Source organism: Cavia porcellus, unplaced genomic scaffold, assembly GCF_034190915.1.
Source record: "Cavia porcellus strain 051 isolate PalLab524CR breed Dunkin Hartley unplaced genomic scaffold, mCavPor4.1 scaffold_30, whole genome shotgun sequence".
In the NCBI taxonomy this organism is placed as follows: Eukaryota; Metazoa; Chordata; class Mammalia; order Rodentia; family Caviidae; genus Cavia; species Cavia porcellus.
In genome coordinates, this window is record NW_026947513.1 from 42,492,984 (window position 1) to 42,498,603 (window position 5,620).

A 5,620-nucleotide genomic window follows, 5' to 3' on the forward strand; every position below is an offset into this window, starting at 1 on the left:
TTTTTACTGCCTCCTCCTCTGAAATTGGGCACCTAAAGCGGTTATTGAGAAATCTCATCCTTTGCCCTTCTAGGTCTTAGTAGGATAATGGTAGATATGAATAAGAGGAATGAGTGCCTGGCTATTGAAAAGAATTATTTTGAGCTGATTATTTTAAAAAATAGAGGCCACAGATAAAACTTTGAAAACAGTAAATGTTACACTTTTGTAAGAATTTTCAGTGTGTATCTATAGAGGAAATTTCCATTTGTAAGACTATCTCCTTTTTTAACCAGAATTAGAAAGATGACTTAATTACTGCATAATGACTAAAATGTGCACAGTGAACCTTATTCTTATTTGCTGGGTTTTGCTGTTCCCTCCCCCATTACTGCCCTCTTCAGAGTCTTTTCTTTGCCCAAAGATGGTGTCTAAAGCTGATTTCCCCTCTTTGAGATTTATTCATGTATCTCAGTATCTCCCATATAGCTGAGATATATTTTATTGAATTTCTGTTCCTCACTCTCTTGTTAACTGGTCTATTATTACAGTGGTCTCTCTCACCTAAGAACTAGGAAAGAGAAAATTATTTTTGTATGTATGGTACTAGAGATCGAATCCAGTGTCTCACACATGTTAAGTCAGCACTCTGGTGCTGAACCATACTTGTAGAGCTTTTTAAAATTTTATTTTGAGACAGGATCATACTAAACAGCCCAGACTTGCCTGAAACTTGTGATGCACCTGCTTCATCATCCTGAGTAGGTGGCCCTATAGGTATGTGTCATCACACGTGGCCCACAACATGTATTTTAAAGTTAAATTTAAAGTTAAGCATTTTTCTTAATATTTTTTCTTCCCTAACCTAAAAACAAAGTCTTCCTCTCTAAAACAGAGTTAATAATGATGCTCATCTGAAAAAAATGATGTCAAGATTAAATATAACTGCTCAAGGTAGATGCTAGCAATGTCTAGAAAACAAAAATTGGTGTGATCAATAGTATTAACATTGTACGTTAGTATGAAGGAGAAAACCAGTTTGAAGGATTGTTTGGCCATTTCACATATTATTGTTACATTTGTTGGTTACAATTAACATGTGGATTTCTCATACTACAATGTCTCAGAAATCTGGATACAGCCTGTTTTGGTCAGCTTTTTGGTTCTGGGACAACAGATAGCTTAAAAGAGAAGGACTTATGTTAGCTCACAGTTTCAGAAGCTGCAGTCCATGGTACGCTGGTTTCAAGGCAGAAACAGCATGGTGGAAGGTTACGGCCGAGGAAACACAGAGAAGCCAGGAGTCAGAGAGCAGAGAACAGCCCAAGATAGAGAAAAAGAATCAGAGGCAAGGATACACGCTTCCAGGCCATGACCTCAGAGGCCTACCTCCCCCTGCTCCTGGCTCCACCTTCTCACAGCCCATTCAGCACCCTCAGGATGCAGTTGGCTTAAAGACCTGGTCCTGACTATATGAGACTGCTGAGGGACACTTTAGATCAAAACCCCAGCAATAGTGAAGATGCAGGTCGGGCTGTGGGCTACAAGAGGCCCCAGCCCGCATGGTAGCAGCAGTTCTAACGGGAGACACCATGGGCCCTGAGCGTATCTTCCCAAACCAAAGCGAGGACCTGGGGCCACACCAGGGCCTCACAGAAGGCACTGGGGATCGGAGCAGTGAGGAACCTGAGGAGGAGCAGGAGGCTCCTATCAACCGCTGAACCAGGACCCTGAACCCGAAGAGGTAGAGCTGGCACCTGTAGGGGACGGAGATGCAGTTGCTGACATCCCGGATTGGATCCAGGCCCTGGGACTTCATTTGCCTGGCCCAACATTAGAGAGTGAGGATGAAGATGAGGAGAGAGCCGCAGCACTGAGCAACCACAGTTCCATCCCCATGGACCCAGAGTACGTAGAACTGGTGAAAAGGACAATGGCTGGAGTAAGTCTACCTGCACCAGGGGTTCCCGCCTGGGCTCAGGAGATATCAGATGCCCAGTGGGAAGATGTGGTACAGAAAGCTCTCCAAGCCCGGCAGGCATCTCCAGCCTGGAAGCGACCACACTGAGAACTGCCTCATCTCCCGACATTCCAGACCAGAACCAGCACAGGACTGAACACATCTTTGATTGTAATGTCCATCTCCATCCTCAGACATCTGCTCAGAGACCCATTTTATTCAATTCTGTACATATGGGGACATTGGCCCAAGCCCAACCCACTTAATATATATCACTGTGGAGAATAAAGCACCCTATGTACACAGCCAAAAAGAAAAAAACCTCAGCAATAACCCTATTGAGTGTATCTGATCTGATGTACTGAAATATGTTTTTGCTTTCCTGAAAAGATCTTTTGAAACTGATGTTACATCAGCATCTTTGCTAGTGTTTATTCCCCCAAATTCACGTGTTAGAATCTTAAGGTTCATATGTTGGGGCCTTAGTAAGAGATGCTTAGGGTTTGAGGGCCTGATCGTATGAGTAAATTAATGGTGTGATCAGAGGAGTGAAGTAGTTATCAGGAGTGAATGTGTTATAAAGGCAAGCCAGGGCCTCTCTTGCCTTCACTCTCCTTCTAGGAGGACCATAGCAAGAAGCCATTCAGTGATAATACCATGTTCTTGGTCTTCCCAGCCTCTAGAACTGAATCAAGAGAAAATCTGATCATTATCAATTGCCTGGTCTCAGGTTGTCTAGTAGCAGCACAAAACTACTGCAGTGCCGAGGCCAAGAATGACAGCAAATGCTCTGTGCCGCTGAAGTGGTTGTGAATCCAAGAGAGTCTTATGAGATAGGGCAGAGGAGCTTGGCTTCTGGGGTTCTTGAGGCACAGTTGTCTCTCAGTACTACAGCTCCGCATGTGGTGAAGGATGTCTTAAACCAAAAAATTCACGGTTTGAATAATAGACTTTGTGACATTTTGCCTGTAATTACAAATAAATTTCAATAAATGCATTATGTTACAACCTATTTGTAGGAAAATGTTTGTCACAGAAGCAGAGGCTCATTTTTAAAAGAAATCTGGTGCCCACAGTTCCCCTGACAACATCAAGAATAAGGTTAGACTCTGTCTTTTAGCAAATTTTGAAAACTCTTTTAGAAGCCATCACTGTTTTATATCTGATTCATTGTAAACCACATTTTGGTTGAGCTCTTTTTCTGTCATTAGTTGTCAGTTTGTCTTCTTCATTTTGTTTTCTGCTCCATTCATTGTGGCCTCTCTGCCACTATTTCTGGATTCTTTGTATTTTTCTTTTTTAGAATATCCTGCAGTATTCTCTGTAGAGTTGAATTGGTGGTTGCAAATTCCCCTAGTTCCTCTTTATCCTGGAAGCACCTTGTTTTTCCATCAGGAAAGTGGTAAACCTGTTACTTGAAAAAGAAATTAAATAAACAACTATGTTTTCATAAAACTCAGGATCTATGTGGATTTTGGAAAATCTTTTTTTATTATTTTTTTAAATTTTATTTAAGGAGGAAAAAAAGCAGAGAAAGGGTACAAGTTATACAGATTTACAGAAAAAAATAAACAGTAGGAAATCACTAGTTAATGGATTACATATTGTCATCTTAGAAATAATTGTTCAAGTCACAAAATTAAAGCTTGTAAAGTGGACATTCCAACAGTGAGACTGCAAACAGTTCTGTTCAATGATCCAATAAAACTCAGTGATATCATTTTCTATCTTATACACTTAAATATACATGCAGTTATATCGTTTAGAGCACTTTCTTTTCCTCTCTTTTGTACAATGACAATTAGACATTTTGGGTTTTGTTGCTCCCACAGTTCTTATTACTTTTTTGGAAGGGAGTAGAACCAAATGTGACATAACAGAACAGAGTCTATCAAATCAAAAGGGTGGACATAATAGATAATGTAAAAGCATAATACAAGGTGATCAATAATGGTTACCATAATGCCTCCCGCTATCTTAATAGAATTGCCTATATCATCAGTTATAATAAAATTGAACAAAACAGTAAAGAACAAAACCGACAAAACCAAAACATTGGAGACATTATAGGTCTTCAAAAGTAGATAAAAGTCAACGAGAATGGGCGTCATAATGAATCTCACTATCTTCACAGCTGTTGCCTAAACTTTCAAACCTGGTACTATCAAGCAAAACAGAATAGGGGGACATCAGTCAAAAACAAGATGGTGAGAGTAATACAGGGCTTTAAATCAAGGTAATGGAAAGTCAAAGTGGGTTACTATAATATATCCTGTTATTTTTTATTTATTTTTCCCTTAATTAAAAGGATAAAAATAAAAAAGTAAATAATGAAGTGGAGATTGAGATAAAAGAGGGCATAACAGCAAAACAGCGCAGATCAAAACATAACCATTTAAGCAGAATAGTGTTTCACCACAAGATAATCCTGACATAAAAGTAGTTACGATATTGTCTCTTTCCTTAAAATCTTTGAGTATAACTTCGTATACTGTAGCATCAAGTATATCAAAACAATGTAAAACCATTTAAGAGAATGACAGCATTACAGGGTATTTAGAATCAACTAACAGAAAATGAACAATGGTTTCTGTATAATCTCCTTGTCTTTAAAAGTTTTTGCTTATACTATCATACATAATACAATCCAATAAGATACAACCTGTTTAGACCAATGGAGACAGAAGAACAAAAGCTTGATGAGACTTCAAAACAAGATCATACTAAATCAGTATTACCTATTAAGATGTCATTTTCTCCAAAATAGCTATTCTTATCATCCAATCTTCTCTGCCTCATTTCTGTTGAGCTCTTTTTCTGTCATTAGTTGTCAGTTTGTCTTCTTCATTTTGTTTTCTGCTCCATTCATTGTGGCCTCTCTGCCACTATTTCTGGATTCTTTGTATTTTTCTTTTTTAGAATATCCTGAAGTATTCTCTGTAGAGTTCAATTGGTGCTTGCAAATTCTCCTAGTTCCTCTTTATCCTGGAAGCACCTTGTTTTTCCATCAATTTCCAGGGATAGTTGTGCAGGATATATCAATCTTGGCTGGAGATTATTATCTTTCAAAGCTTGAATTATTTCCCCCCACGCTCTTCGTGATTTGATGGTTTATGCAGAGAAATCTGCTGTAATTCTGATGGGTGTTCCCTTGTAAGTGGTCTGTTTCTTCTCTCTGACAGCTTTTAATATTCTGTTCTTGTATTGAATTTCTGGAATTTTTATTATTATATGCCTGGGTGTAGCTCTGTTTGGGTTGTAGGTAGCTGAGGTCCTGTATGCCTCATACATCTGAGTATCTTTACCTTTTGCTAAATTAGGAAAATTCTCCTGGATTATTTCTGTGAGTAGCTTTTGTAGTTCATTTGTTTGTGTCCCTACTTCTTCTTTTATGTTCTTAATTCTTAAATTATGGATCCTCTTATCATCTTCTAGTCTTTGTATTATTGCTTTTTGTTTCTTTGTTACTTTTAAGAAGTTTTTCATTTCATTCTCCCATATTACAAATCTGCCCTCCAGTTCAGATAGTCTGTCCTTAGTTTCTTTCAAGCTGTTATGCCAGTTTTCGATAGAGTTTTTAGTTTCCTGGTAGTCTCTTTGAACCTGCTTCACGTATTCTATGCTTTCTCTATTTTCTCCATCAAACAATTCTCCCCTCTTTTTCTGATCTTCCATTCCACC

General features: G+C 38.6%; 1 pseudogene; it reads left to right on the forward strand.

Moving 5' to 3' along the window:
* The first annotated feature begins 1,523 nt into the window (after nt 1-1,523).
* LOC100719475 (male-enhanced antigen 1-like) lies at nt 1,524-2,126 on the forward strand (annotated as a pseudogene).
* Nucleotides 2,127-5,620: the final 3,494 nt, after the last annotated feature.